Raw genomic sequence first — 16917 nt, forward strand, 5'->3', positions numbered from 1 at the left:
TAAAGGTCTTTAATGACAAGACTTAATCAGACTAGCAACAGCAACATTGTGAAGAGCTTCCTACTTATAGATTATATAATTGTATAACAGGATGAAAATGTCATCATCCTTATGAATAAATGACACTAATAGGTATTTCACAGGACTGCTCTAAACAACGAGTACGTGACATGGTACTTCAAAAATTTAGCAGTGGTAGAGATTCTTTTTTAAATAAAAAGGAATAAGCATGGCATTAAAATGAATTAGCATTATCAATTATACTCTTATTTCAATGCATGTTAAAGAAAAGGGTAATATCTAGACAGTGCAGTTGCTGTATTGGCAAATATAGAAACCATTATGCACTCAAAAATAGTTCACAAATGGTATTAAATATTAGAAAAAGAACTGATTTAATAAGTCTGAGTGGAAAAATTTGTCCTTGGATTGAAATACTGTTTTGCAAGAACATATCTATTTCATCAGATGTGTTTATAATGAATTACTCAACTACTTTGCTTAATAAAAACAAACTTTCTTTTGAATGTCTTTTTTTTAAATATAAACTGTCAAAGTGAAGTATTTTAACAACTTTATACCAAAAAATTCTGATGGGTTCAGAAAAAAATGTTTAAGAATATACCTTGCTGAGCAAAATCCTGATTATTCTTTCTTTCTTTCTTTATTTATTTATTTTCTTCTTTACAGAAATTAAAAGGGCATGAATAGAAAGCAAATCTCTAGGAACACATAAATTAGCTCTTAACTGCCTGTATTACCCTCCATGGTAAAAGTTTATCCAAAAAGAGAGCAGATGCTTTATCAAAAAATAACTAAATACTAATAGCTTTTGTTTGAAATATTAATAGCCTGAAATATTTGTCTACTAAACATGCAAATAACAAATATGTTAGCAGAAATATCAGGGTTAGTTCATGAATTATTCCAAGAATTCAATTTATTTTTAAGCAATAGTATTCCTAACAAAAATTTCTTTTCTATGTTGTTGAATGCAAAAAAGGAAATACATACCTTTTGTGAGTCTACAACACTATGAATGGATGGCAGGTTTAAAATGTATCTACATCTGCAAAATACCTTATTTGTCACAAAGTTACAATTTAAGCAGCTGTACATTACATAAGGATGTTGTAGGGGTTGTTTGCTTGTTTGTTTTTCAAAAACAGAATACTAAAACCAAGAACTGAAGCAATTTTCCCCAAACATAGGAATTTGTTTGATGTTTGCAATATCAGACAATTTTAAAAGTTTGGAAAAATCATGCCTTTTCCTCAGAAGCCCTTCTTTTAATATTGCTGTTTACAGTTTTCAAAAAAGGCCTGTTTTTAGAAGAATTTCAATAAACAGATTAATTTGTGGTTTATCTCTAATTTCTGCTCATTTGGAAAATATGGACTTCAGATTCATCATGAAGACTGATTTCCTGGAAAAATATTGGGTTTGACTGCATAAAGAATCTACTTCTAATATAGTTAATTCTTGAAAAAAATATGGAACTTCAAAAATTGTAGTTCAGGGTAATGTTACATTCTGTTCTACAAGGGGTAACATTAGTCTTTTTAGGAATAATTTACCATAAAGAATGGAATAATATGATAATAACACATTTCATCTTAATTACCAACTTTTTTTTTTTGCACATTCTCTTCATCTATCCTGAAGTTTCATTATAAAGTGCATTTGTAGTATCTACTCTATTGCTCATTTGTAAAAAACTTCAAAAGAACAAGTTAACTTTAAACTTTTTTTGGCCACTAGGTGATGAAAATTCAGACTGTAGGGGAAATGGAATGAATTCATTAAAGAAAAAGCTGCAAAGGTAAAACCTTTATGCATGTATGCCAACAAATTTTGTGCTAGGAGCAACTATATTTCCATCTGCCACTGTCTTGCTACTGTACTGGTTAACCACAATAAATATTAGAAATTTCATCAAACAGGAGACACTAACAATGCAAGTTTGTACCTAACTTGGCTCGAAGAACTACATCAGCACTCACACAAAGTTAACAGCACGGTTCACAATACATTAAATCATTTCTTATTGAAAATATTTTGAGATGCATGAAATTTAGCAAGGATGAATCTCACACAATAAGTTATAAAGATAGTAGCCCAAGTTAACTATTGATTAAACATTGAAAGGTGGTCATTAAACAGTCAGTTACATATCAGCTTTATCTTGAAAAGTTTAATCTATAATGCACTGTTAGAAAAATATCAATCCAGATAATGCCTTTGTTTCTGTACAGTCTATGATCCAGTGTTGTCGTCTTCTTCCCCCTAAGATTTTGAACTACTCTCCCCTCCCCTGCTACTTTCCAGTTCTCTTGTGGTTTTCTTCCCTGAAGAGTTCAGTATTTCAAAAGAATTACCAAGTATAGTAGAATAGTGATTATGTCTCCCTGTTTCAGTTTGTACTAAAGTTTTAATGTGAAGATGACAAAATTAGAACTTTTAAAATAATGCACCAGAATGAAGTGCTCCATCTGTAAAATTAAAATTTTTCTTCAATAGTACACAAAACCACTATTTCTTTTGTTCATTTTGCCCACTTCATTGGCAAAAGCTTCTCATTCTCAAAACAAACTATGTTTTATTTGCTTTCTCTTGTGATAAAATAGACATAATTCACTTAGAAAGTGAGGTGGAGATTAACTTCCCACAGTGTAATTTCCAGGTGGCTGAGTTCCAGACCATTTATGATGAAACAACTCCAGAAGCAAAACTATTCAGAGGGATAAGTCATTAGAGGATGAATATGGTCTGAACTAAAAACAATTATATGTTGATGCAGCAAACAAATACAGCAGAGGGACAAAGTCAAGACTAAATCAAATTATTTCAAAAACAAGTAATAAGAAAATGTGCAGGCTTTGGAAGATTGTTTTGCTGTATATATATTGAGAGAGAGAGAAGTATTAGCTGCATCAGAAGTCTCTCATGTCCATCTGCTTTACCAAAATGAATGCAGCATATTTTAAATGTTAATGTTCATGGTTAGAGAGGAGATACTTGAAATAGTGGCTTATACAGAAAATACTAAGGGAAATTTTTCAATAGGAGTGTTAGCTGATACCACTATAATAAATCAACAGAATAGTTTACTCAACACTTCATTTGTTGAGAAGGAGAATCAAGCACACACTTTTCCTCTTTCTGTCAGGGAGAATAAATATCCCATTTATTTCCTGGGCATTTCAAGAAGTGCCAGACACCTGTACTGTTTAGATCCAACATTAATCATTTCACCACCTGTGTGTCTTCTCATTTACAGCATCTTCCTCCTTTCAGTTCCAATCAATGCTACCATTTCCTACAACAATAGGAGCAAGCAGTTGGCCTGACAGTATTCTGTTTCTCATGTAAATAACAACATATTTGGATTTTTTAATTATTTATCATTTATACCTTGGTCCATTCTTCTCACATCTCTGACAATCTATTGCTTACACCAGAGATTTATTTTTTTTCTTATGGATTAATAATAAAATGATCTTTAGGGATGTTGCTAAAGGAATTTTTATGAATATAGATTATCAATAGTGTGGTCCTTTTTTCCTTAAGTCCACTCTCTGCTTCATCTTTATAAAACAATGTCTAATAAATAGAACGAAAAACCCCTGAACTTTATCCTTTTGTATACTAAGTAATTGTAACCTTTCTGCCAAGACTTGATTGGCAGCAATGAGGACAATGTTCATATAATTTGGATAGCTGATAAAGGATTGGTTCAAGGCTCCACCCAGAGACATCAGAGAATTAAGCTATATTTTGTGATGTTTAGTTTTCTCCTATTGCAAACAGAAGTCAATTATATAAGCAAACAATATTTAATGAAGGAGAGAAAGAAAATGATTAAAAGGTAGACAGACACGGTAACAAAACTTATTTAATTCCTAAAATACAACAATCAATGTTCTCCTTTGGTGAGGCAATTCTGACATCAGCTGGTTGCTTGCTTTCTCCTGCACTAACATTTGACTTACTGTGGTTGGCAAGTTTTGCTACAGCACCCATGGATTTTGTGTTGTGTGCTGCTCGCTCTTTGCTACCCATTCCCATGCTACGGGTCTGCCAGCAGCTCCTGCTACCTCCAGCTCTTAGGCAGAGTACATGTAGCACAGAGCGCTGGCAGTCCTGCATAACAGAAATTCTTAAATACCTTCTCGCACTTCACAGTATATTCATGACATTTTGGCAGTGTCCTGAGTTTCTTTAGATTAAAACTTTTATACTCTGGCTCTAGAAGCTGTTGCCTAGGATTGGAGAGACTGCTCACCCAAGGCACAGAGAGGAACAGTTAATTGGAACAGATTGTTATGCACTCTGATCTTCATAATATACATATTTTTATGAGAGAAATGCTTCTCAAACATCATAAAACAAAATGTGAGTCTATCAATTGCCATATTTCAATTACCTTGCCTTTCTCTACTGGATGTCAAAAGTGGGATCATCTTTTTTTCAGGCTTCCTCCTCTTCTTGGAAAGGAAATACCATGTGATTTACTTTTCCTTTAGGCCTCTGCTACCAGGTTTACATAAGGCTGCAACTGAATTCCAATATCATATCTAAACATAACTCTGAGATTGCAATCCTGAGCAGTATACTCCATGCAGACATGTAGCAACGTGTAAGTTTTGCCAGGAGCACAGGTCAGTAGGAGACATTTGTTCTATTCTGTACAAAATGAGATGACAGCTAAAAGTAACACAATATTTGAAATGGTGAGAGGAACAGCTGGAGTGCTTTTGCTCATCTGAACATTACTGATGTATCTTTGATGTCAATTGGGCTTCCTTTAACTACAAGCTTTTTCAAAGAGCATGCATAGCCTTAGTACTTACACAGTAGCAGTTTAGCTTGCTAATTCCTGTAACCTATTGTTTAACTACATACTGAATGAATTTAGGAAGAGGTGTATGGTTAGAAATTACTCAAAACTAGCTAAGCAATGAACTAGATTTTCTTTCATGTGTGGTGGAACAGAATATGAAACTTTGTTAGTGCCTTGCATTCACAGAGGGATGAAGGATATAGTTCACTGTGTTGTATTAATGAAGACTCAGGGTACACCAGAGGACTGTGTAAAAATAAAGGGAAGCTTTTAAAATGTCATAATTACATATAATGATATGGGCTTATAAGCAAGCTGTAAAAGAAAGGCAACAGGGACAGCAGAATTGACAGCGCATCTGAATGTCTCAGGCAGAGCTAGAAGAAACCAAGAATATTGATTAAAAATCAGAACATCCATTGATTCTATCTCTAGTTTCTGTATCTAAATTGCTCTTAATAAGTACAAAGAGTGTAACTCTGAAAGTCGATGTACCAAAAATTAGGTCTACTTTGGAAAAAATAATGAGAGACTTATACTCTTTCTCATGCATTTAAGGATTCTCAGAAAGGGAAAAATGGAAGATGGAGGATTGAAAATTCCAGGAGGATTGAAAAGAAGATGGCTTAGCTTCCTTGGGACTCTCTTCTCTGTGCACCATTAGGCTTACTGTGATGTCTTGACCTTAGTTGAGTGAGAACAACTTGAAACTACTCAACTAATCATAAGAATCAGCCTAAGAAACATTGAGTTCCACTGTTGTCTTCTCTTATACGTATGTGTTCCTCCCTATGTCCCAATGCCATTTTTCCTCTAGATCCTTTTCACCAGCTTGTGAGACTCTACTGAAAAATTAGATTAAATGACCTAAACAGTTTTTGCTCAGACCCAGGAAGATCAGCCATATCACATCACAAACTGAGGAAATGAGCCAGAGACCAGGAGATGTACTGCCTACCAGACCAAGGACCGTCAGCAGCAATTGTCTTATATCAGTGAAGTTTTCCTCACTCATATCACCCTACTTTTAAGTTTTGCCTGTGTCTATGTATGTTGCACTAAAAACAGAGGGAAAAAAGTGACTATAAAGCTAATTATTTTCTCCTTAATATGCAGAGAACAGATACTTTTAATTGTGATTCTATGAGAAATAGACTTTGACAATAGACTTGAACTTAGGGATGGCCTTCCCCTCCCCCTCTCCCCCATCTCTCCTCTCCTCACTTCTCTTCTTTTTTTCTGTATAACCACTTGATTTTAAAACAGTCTCTGATTACTTTTTATTAGTATATGTTACTTTCTGTAATATAGCGAATAATTGTCTAAATGTTTGTCATATTATTCTGTGACATGTATTCAAAAGCACAAAACTTGAATATCTGTTTTATGTTGAGGCACTGTGCAGTGATGTCTTTGACCCTTTGTCTTTTTTAACATATTTTTTCTCCTTAATAAACACAACCCCATTTAATCTCATAAGTATGTTGATCACTGTGTGAATGTCTAACCCAGGCTTCACCTAATTCATCACTTTCAAGGCAAAAGAGATCGCTGTTAACATCTAGTCTGACTGCCTCCACTTAATCACTTTGTTTCATATTCTAGCAGTAGCTTATTCCCCTGCTTTTGCTTCATCTTCATCCCTCCTGAGAATCATGTGATTTTTTTTCTTCCTCAATGAGCTTACAAGGTTTTAAGTAACTTCAGGCCTCTACATGCTACTTAGAAGACCTGTTCATCTTGGTATAACACAAACCAAGTCTCAGTGCTACTATTGGTCCGTTCCACCTGCGTGTTATGAAACCTTTAACACTTGTGCATGATTCTGCATATATATCTACAGATATTTCTTTTTTGTTTGTTTATTTTTGAAGCAAAACAGGTCACTCATTCATAATATCCTTTACCATTATTGTTAATATCACCTAGTCTTTGCTCCGTGTCCAGTCTGTGTTAGTAAGGTTGTGGCTGACAACCCATTTGCAAACTTAACCTGTAAAATGTTGGTTAAGCTCTAGAAATTCAGCTAGATTCCCTTTGAGATACCTAGAGAGAAGGTACCTCCCATCAATACCACTTCTCTTAGATTACTGGAGTGAATCACTTTCTGCATGTGCTTACATTTTCCTCTGTTAACCATACCTGTAGCCTCAATGACTGGCAGAGACTGAAATAGTCACCTTCTGAATGGCAAAACTGCGTAAGACAAATCACAGATTTTCTTTTTGTAAATTGTCTCTGTCATAAGAAACCATTTCCTCTGAATTAGCTTATCTTCACCAGAACCAAAATCTGCAGTCTTACAGAGTTTCTACTCTCTAAGGTGGTGGTGGTGGTGTTAGAATCTTAAGGAAAGGCTATTCACAACAAATTTATTTCTTACATTTTTCTAGGAAACAAATATAAAGAATAATAGCCATATTGTCTTACCCCTTAGTTTTAATGAAAAAGATATTGCATTTGCAATTGCATTAATTACATGTTAAAATACTCTGGCTCTCAATTTCATTGTTTCCCCATCAGATTTAAAAAAAAAAAAAAAAAAAAAAGTCCTGTTTGTAAAAATATTTTTACTGCAAAAAAAGAGAACTTTTTCAGGAACAATTTAGTAGGCTATCTTTATTATGTTGCTTGTTTTGTACAGATTGCAATGAAATGTAGTTTTCTTTTACTAGAACTGATTTTAAAGGGTTGTATATTCTTATTTCGAATTTTAAAAATATTTCAGTCTTATTTAATGTTCTAATTCTTTAACTTTAATGACTCTATATAATAAGTTATATATTTAATCATTATATATTGGGCTTTAAGTATTTTTTGACATTAAATAATTCAGTATGTTTTCTTAAAAGTGTAAGAAAATTTTCAATGAGTTATTGCAAAAATAGTACCATATAAAGAATACTGACATCCTTTGTATTTAAAGAGGAAATGAAGGATACTGTACAATGTTCAGGAAAACTAGTTATGTTAAAACACATGTAGAAAAATGAACACTCCACAGATTAAATAAATGTCATTTCCATTAGTCACCTGTTCTCTCAAAGGCTCAGATTTTGATGATTTTCTGATTTTTCTTTACAGTTTATCATTATACAATTCAATTGGATTTTTAAAATCTATCATACCTTGATTCATATGATAATTTGATTATTAAAATTCAGTAGAACTAAAAAAAAAATACCACCAAAACACCAGCATTCAAAGTATCCATTCTGTTACACAGAAGGAAATGTCAAACTTCCCCCCAAAAGTAGCCTTTTTTAGGTTTAGTTTTCACTCTGCTAGCAGTGTTTCTGCTGTTTGTCATGAAGTTTTGTATAATAACCATGATAAGCACCTGCAGGAACCCACAGCTGTTTTCAACAGTAGCAAAGGTCTCAGGTCTTCCTGCATACCATTAAGCTGTCGCTCATGATTTTGAGAGGCATTTTATTTACCTAACTGCTATTCCTGATAGAACTGAGGCTTTAACAAGTCACATTTCTGTGGTTGCAACTGAACTAAGGTAGAAGGTGGTTCTTGCTGCCCCATGACACCTGCTTTTCACCTGTCTTTTGCAAAAGGTTATCCTCACATACACTATTCAAAATCTTCTACTGTGTATCTATATTGCACCTGGTTCTATCGAAACCTCTGCTATTGAAAATATTCTGTTTAACCCAGAACATCTTAGAAATGTAAAATTTGAGGTATACAGTTAGCATAGCAGATCTCAGAAGACAGTGATTAATAACTGGGTGCAAACAGAGGTCAATACTATTTTATTCTGGCGCAGCAGCCAGAGCAATGTAAGTGATTGCAGTCTAAATTTAAGCCAAGAAGGATATCCAGGTTGCTTCTTTGCTTGTTGGTTTTGGGTTTTTTTTTCCACAACTGAGGAACACAAAAGGGAGGCTAAGCAGCAGGAGTCTGAATGCCTGAAAGCTTGCTTTATAAAACATCTGCATTATCCATATAAAACCACAGAAACAACACCACTGCAGTCATGGGAGGGTCTTGTGCAGCACAAAGCTAAAATCTGAACCCAAATACAAGAAATTATGATAGATATGTCACCGAAAAAAAAGTGTGAACACATTCCTGATAAAAACAAAGGTAGAAATTCAGTAAAAATCTTATTCTAAGCAAGTTACAGAGATGAAAAATTACTGGAACTTCTTTATCACTTGATTCCATTTACAATCTCATCCATACGGAGAATTGCTTGGGAAAAGCTCTGCCCCTTTCTTGTTGAGCTGGTTGCTGTACAAACAAGACAGTAGCAGGTAGGAATACCACTGCAGTGAAATCCTCTGAACTCTTTAACCCAACTTGCTTCTGTCCTGGACAGATCACTTACTCTCTGAACAGTTAATTCCTGTTGTACCGGTTTTGCGTGGCAAGGTTTTGGTAGCAGGTGGGCTACAGGGCTGGCTTCTGTAAGAAGCTGCTGAAAGTTTCCACCATACCTGATAGAGCCAATGCCAGCCAGCTCCAAGACGGACCCGCCGCTGGCCAAGCCCATCAGCAATGGTGGTAGCGCCTCTGGAAGAACAGATTTCAGAAAGGGAAAAGTTGCTGCACAACAGCAACTGCAGCTGGCGAGAGTGAGAATATGTGAGAGAAACAGCCCTGCAGACCCCCAGGTCAGTGAAGAAGGAGGGGGAGGAGGTGCTCCAGGCGCTGGAGCAGGGATTCCCCTGCAGCCCATAGGGAAGACCGTGGTGAGGCAGGCTGTCCCCCTGCAGCCCAGGGAGGTCCCTGGTGGAGCAGATAGCCACCTGCAGCCCGGGGAGGACCCCACGCTGGAGCAGGTGGGTGCCTGAAGGAGGCTATGACCCCATGGGAAGCCTGCGCTGGAGCAGGTTCCTGGCAGGACCTGTGGCCCCATGGAGACAGGAGCCCACGGTGGAGCAGGTTTTCTGGCAGGACTTGTGACCCTGCAGGGGACCCACGCTGGAGCAGTCTGTGCCTGAAGGACTGCAGCCCGTGGAAGGGACCCACGCTGGAGCAGTTCATGAAGAACTGCAGCCTGTGGGAAGGACTCACAATGGCCAAGTTCGTGGAGGACTGTCTCCCATGGGAGGGACCCCACGCTGGAGCAGAGGAAGTGTGAGGAGTCCTCCCCCTCAGGAGGAAGGAGCAGCAGAGACAATGTGTGATGAACTGACCATAAACCCCATTCCCCATCCCCCTGCACCGCTGGTGGGGAGGAGGTAGAGAAAACTGGAAATGAAGTTGTGCCCGGGACGTTGTTCTTAGCACTTTCGATCCTTCCAGAGTCAGGTATTGAAGCTCATCAAGTAAACTAAAATACAGGTAGCATTGATGGATGTGGATAGCCTTCTACCTTTTACAAGTGGGACACAGCCAACTTATGTTCTCCCAGATGTCCTCAGCATCAAATGGCCTCTGAATACCAAAGGATACTTCTGTCTCCTTTCAAAAGCACATGTGAGTCTGTGACAAAGTGAACCTCTTTCAGAACCTTCAGAACAAGCAGGCAAGTATACATTCTCCTTTACATAAAAATAAATTAAGCATACATATTTTCATCCTTTTCCTTCCATCTCTAGGAGCACAGTTTCTTTGGGACACCTGACAAAAGCAATGTCATTTGTACAGAATTAGGGACAAAAATCAAATTCAAAACAGTGCCTATTTAAGACAAAAAATTTTGCATTGAAAAATCCCTTTCTTTGAGTTGGTGACAGAAACAATGCATTAATTCACTTTGTCTTTTTAGTAGCCATTATATTCTATTTTAAAAAATAAATATTTCAGATGCAATGTACGTGTGTTATATTGTGTTTTCAAACTTTATTTTCAATGATTTTCATTCAGAAATTAACATAATGATGGAAAACTCTCCAGCCTATTTCTGCTTGAGGCTGATAAGTACATTCTCTCTTTCTATTCCTTTAAACTTGGCAGTAAACACTTGCACTTGCCCATAGTTCAGAAATCATGGCAAAAGGCCAAGGAATTTGGCTTCTTTATCTTTCTTATATTCATTCTTGGCTCAGTATTATAAACAAATTGAGAGTTCCCTACCACAAGCCATTTATTTCCCATGAAAATAAAGCTTACAACCCTGGAAGCCTGATGATAAAACCTAAGTGTAAAGATCCAAGTGTCCATCCCTTTGGGCTATTAGTAAGAAGAAGATAATTCTAATTGGTTACAGTTTTGTAATAAATAAATAAATAAATTCAAGTGGAAATATGAGGGGGGAAAAATCTTACTCTAGATCAAATAAGACTTTATTTTAAAGCACAGCATACAGGCATGAATTTATACAGGTCTCTTCTTGCTTCCAAAACAAACAAAGCAACAAACAACCCCCAAAACTGGATATATAAAAACCAGCCTCTATTCAAAGATTACTTAGTTTTCAAACTTTATATAAAGTAGGAACCAGTTTTTCACCTACCCCAGGAGAAACAGTTTCAGCATTTAACTTGGAAGGAGGACTGACACATGATTGAGGCACCAGACTGGCTTTAGATACAGGGTTTACCTGGGGTCCACCATACCTCTCATCTATACTGTAGCCAAGATTTGGAAAAGCATTGGTAGAGCTCGCACTGCATCTACACTCATACATGTATTTACAGGGATATGTTGAACAGACTGGATTAGAACGTGTCCTTTCCTAATAACTTGTTGGAGGGTGGGGGGTGTTGTTTTTTAAATTATATGGTTTCATTTCTTTCTCAGAGAAAAAATATTCAAGATCTTTTTGTTTTTCATTTAAAATGATGAAAAACTCAGACTAAAACTGATGGTTTAGGTGCCTCAGATATGGAAATTTGTCTTGAGATAAGAAAGTATTAGAATTTTTTCAGTGAAATAGTTATTAATCTAAAATACAAATTTATCAAATTGAAAGTTTTTTAAGTAGCTATTATTAGAAACTTCTTCATGTACAATATGGACAATATTTCTATTCAAAAAGAGAGGAAAGAGTATCTTCAGCATTTGGAATGGATTGTATGGGATTAAAAAGAGTCAACTTCAAATACATACCTGCTTGGCTGAGACCAAGGGGCATGAATCAAACTTCTCCTTTTTCCCAGGTGGGTGCCTTGACCTGCCTGATGGCTCTGATTTTTTTTTTTCAAATAAAATCTTGAAAGTTGTGACATCTGTCTTGATGCACAGCAGGGAATTGTTGCAGGGTGAAAAAACCTTTGTTGCTCAATTCTACTTGTGCCTTTTTGAGACAACAGGTTTATTTCAGGATATAGGAATGCAGAACTTTTTAAAGTCAGATTCCCTTACAATACCCTGATCTGACCATCCTAAAGCAGTAGTCAAGACCAGAAAAAACAGGTTTGAAAACATGAAAATGTTACGACATTTCTAAATGTCTACAGGAGTTGAATTAAAGGAATGGACAAAAGATAGTTTAGCTCTTGATTTATCCAAGTTGATTCATTCATTTTTAGTTGAAATAGCCATAATATCTGAAATGCTATGTTGCCTCATATCAGCTTAAAAAAAAAAATTGTTTGAACTTTTAGTATTATTTGAAATTCTTGGAGAGATATTTCTGAATTTGCTATAAAATTAATACAGCAAAATCTTTAACAAAACATAGAATCACAGAATACCAGATTGGAAGGGACCTCAAGGATCCTCTGGTCCAACCTTTCTTGGCAAAGGCATGGTCTAGACAAGATGGCCCAGCACCCTGTGAATCTGAATCTTAAAAGTGTCCTATGCTGGGGAATCCACCACTTCCCTGTGGAGATTATTCCAATGGCTGATTGTTCTCATTGTGAAAAAATTTTCCTTTTGTGTCCAGTTGGAATCTCCCCAGGAGTAACTTGTACCCATGACCTCTCATCTTTTCCATGTGACTTCTTGTTAAAGGGAGTGTCCATCTTCTTTGTAGCCACCCTTTAAATACTGGAACATGGTGATAAGGTCTCCCCTAAGCCTTCTCTTCTCAAGGCTGAACAAACCCAGTTCTCTCAGCCTTTCCTCATATGGCAGGCTTCCCAGTCCTTTGACTGTCTTTGTGGCCCTTCTCTGGACCCTCTCCAGCCTGTTCACATCTTTTTTGTCTAGCGGGGACCAAAACTGAACACAGTATTCCAGGTGTGGCCTGACAAGGACTGAGTAGAGTGGGATAGTGACTTCTTTATCGCTGCTGGTGATGCCCTTATTGATGCACTCCAGCATCCTGTTGGCTTTCTTTGCCGCAGCAGCACACTGTTCACTCATATTGAGCTAGTTGTCCACCAGGACCCCCAGGTCCTTTTCCACAGAGCTACTCCCCAGCTGGGTAGATCCCAGCCTGTCCTGCTCTCCTGGATTTTGTTTTCCCAGATATAAGACCTTATACTTGTTGAACTCCATAAGGTTCTTGTTAGCCCACTCTTCCAGGGTATCCAGGTCTTCCTGCAGGGTGGGTCTCCCTTCCGAAGTGTCCGCTTCCCCACTCACTTTGGTATCATCAGCAAACTTCATCAGGGTGTACTTGATCCCATCACTGAGATCACTTACAAAGATATTAAACAGCGTTGGGCCCAATATCAATCCCTGGGGGACCCCACTTGTGACAGGTTGCCAGTTTGAAAAGGAGCTATTATCCACCACCCTCTGGGTGCAGCCTGTCAGCCGGTTCCCCACCCACTGCACAGACCACTTGTCTAGACCATAGCGCATCAGTTTCTCTAGGAGGAGGCTCTGGGAAACCATACGGAAAGCCTTGGAGAAATCCAGGTAGCCAATGTCCACTGCTCGCCCCATATCAGCTGAGCAGGTTGATTTGTTTCAGAAGGCAATTGGGTTTGTCATGTACAATTTGCCCTCGGTGAATCCATGCTGGCTTTTCCGAATCACATGCTTCATTTCACTTGTGATAGCCCTTTGCTGGTTTTGGCTGGGATAAAGTTAATTATCAGGCTATGGTTTGGATTTGTGACCAAACAGTATTGATAACACAGGGATGTTTTCGTTACTGCTGAGCAGTGCTTACATAAAGTCAAGGCCTTTTCTGCTTCTCACACTGCTCCACCAGTGAGTAAGGCTAGGGGTACACAAGAAGTTGGGAGTGGACACAGCTGGGACAGCTGACCCCAACTGACCAAAGGGATGTTCCATACTGTATGACATCATGCTCAGCAATAAGAAGCTGGGGGAAGATGAAGGAAGGGGGGACGTTTGGAGTGATGGCGTTTGTCTTCCCAAGTAACTGTTACATGTGATGGAGCCCTGCTTTCCTGGAGATGGCTAAACACCTGCCTGCCCATGGGAAGTGGTAAATGAATTCCTTGTTTTGCTTTGCCTGTGCACATGGCTTGCGGTTTCATTCGTGCCCACATGAAAGAGTGGCAATGGATAGTAGTCTGTACTCTTGACAAGTTGTGGCACCCTCTAGACAACTTCTAGGACCTTAGCTCCTGGAAAGCAGCACACCTCTCATGATTCCCTGTTAGGCTGGTAGATGGGCACCTCAGTGCACCTTGACAGAGTCACCCGTTATGAGCATCGTTTCCTTTTGTGGTATCCATTGTATGTTGCTGGTACAGTTTTTCCTTGCAGACCTTGCTCGTGGGTGTCTACAGCTGTAAAAGCTTCGTATCTGGTTTTGGTTGTAATGCTGAAGCACAGTCCTGCTTTTGTGTGTCACCAGGGTCCAAGGTTCCTCATTCTCTGTGGTGTCTGCCACAGGACCGTGATTCTGAAACCACTTATCTATCTCCATCTCCGCCCATCTAATACTGCATAACCTTTTAACTGTTTCCTGCAACTTAGCCAGCTGAGCAACAGATCATCAACATGTGCATATCTTTTGCAGATACTTACTTTTTCTCCAGGAGAAGTATCTGGGCACTCATTGCAATCTACTGACTGTACTGAAGTGTCCTTCCTTACCAGTTCTGTCTGGGTGGAAGCAACAGACATCTCAGGGGCTTTCTTTGTAGAAACACTGGTTTTAACTCTGAGGCGAGTGCCCACCATTATGGCAGAGACCTAGGGCACTTCCCTGGGCTATGGACCTACAAGCAGGGCACACAGCCCTTCTCATGCCCTTCTGCACAAACTGCTGCACCCTCTCAATCTCTGTTTGCAGTGCTCCCAGTCGATAGCACTCCCTAGGGCCATTTAAATCTCCCGCGGATGCTCCTCACAACGCCCAAGCCACATCAGCCTCTCTTGTGCATTCCATTTGTTCTGGACAATAAAAGAATGAGTACATCTTCGTTTATGTACAAGGTTGGTAGTATCACCATATAGCATACAGTAAATAATACTCATAATAGCTCTCTACCTCATTATAATCTCCTCCTTGAAGTTTTATAGTTCCCTGATGAAAACCATGTGATGGTAACATTGGATCTAGCTATTAATCTTTAAGAGTACACTTCTTAGTATCCATAACCCTTAAAAAATAGTCTAAGCAATAAACACATACAGATAAAATATAGCATATCTGTATCTCATTGCACTCCTTAAGGTACTACTGAGTAAGGAACCTTTAAATCAATGTTGTTGTTATTATTGTTAGGTTTAGTATTTTCATTACAGTACCACACAATGGTTCACATCATTGATGCTCCATGGTGCTAGATACTGTGCCATAAGTCGAGAGAGACAGCGAAAATGCAGTAATAACAAAATATGAGGGTTTTTAATATCAGTTTTTCCTCACTGGTCTACATACTCATTTATTTTTAATATGTACAAGAAGGAACCTTTTTTTTTCCTTATTATCTGTAGATGAAATTGAGACTTTCCAGGAAAGCTGTTATATTGGGGTAATATAATGAGACAAAAAAAAAAAAGTACTTTTTTTTTGAGATATATAATCTAAACTGGGGAACCTTGAAGCATCAGGTCAAGATACATTTCCTAGTTGATGCTTGGGTTCATTTCAAGTAGAAAGCTAAAGGGAAAGCTGCCCAGCTTCCCTTTTACCCTCATATGCACAGAATGTTATTCAACATAAGAGAATCCTGTTTTAGAGACTGTAGGGGGATCGCTGTGCCATCTAGCAATCTTCCCACATGAGGAAATCCAGACCAGGATACTCCTTAATTCCATGTAAAACACTCATCATGATCTAACAAAGGGAGGGTTAGCTACTTTAAGAAGTCTGATAATCAAGAAATAGAAATATAGGTACACTTCAATGGTAGAAGAAAATATATCATGCCAGATCCAACAACCCAAGAGAGGCAAGGCTGCCACAGTTCCATGTCCCCAAGTCCAACCAGTAGTGAGGCTGAAGATGTATTGCCAGCAAGCACGTGCACACAGAGCGTACATGTACACCGCACATACGCACATATACACATCATACACATATACACATCACCAGCCACACGGACCACAGACAGACACTCAGAGCACTCACATGAACACAGACAACACCAACAGCCTCATCTTGCTCCCCTCTCTTGCTGAGTGGGATGAAGGTCAAATAGTGAGAATATATGTGTATGTACAAGTGGGTCCTTCCAGCAGCTGGGCTCAAACACTCTGTGTGCCCAGTAGCTACCCCCTGGATCCCAGTCTCCCCAGTTGCTGGTACCCAGACATATGAGCCCTAGAGGCTGCAGCCTCACTCCACTTGCTGGCGCAGACCTTTGCTTACACAAGCAGACACAGAGCTGGCCAGGATTGTCTTGGTACCATAGCTGCCCCGCTATGCTCTCACCCATAGGAACACACAGGCAGTCTAACACCCTTGAAGACCCACTCCCCCCCTTGCTCCCAGGCCTCTTGGGCTGTTCACCAGCTAGTCCAGTTTGATCTTTACTAGCAATCACACACTCACCCGCACTCGCTCCAGTCGTTGGTGCCACAAATACACGGACTCCTGCGACTCAGATTGAAGTTATATTATTAAATCTATTTAAATTTATCTATAGAAATCCAAAATCAATAGGAAAGATTCTTCATTAATGCAGTCACCAAATGTTATGGAATGAATATGATAAAACAAGCTGCATGTTTTGATATTAAAGAGTACCCTCTTTATCACCCTTTTATTCAAATGAGATACAGCCTAACTTCTTTAAAGTGTCAGATATTTTTGTAAGATTGCATATAAGACTTCATTCCTTACAGTATTT

Source organism: Harpia harpyja, chromosome 4 (genome assembly GCF_026419915.1).
Source record: "Harpia harpyja isolate bHarHar1 chromosome 4, bHarHar1 primary haplotype, whole genome shotgun sequence".
Taxonomy (NCBI): domain Eukaryota; kingdom Metazoa; phylum Chordata; class Aves; order Accipitriformes; family Accipitridae; genus Harpia; species Harpia harpyja.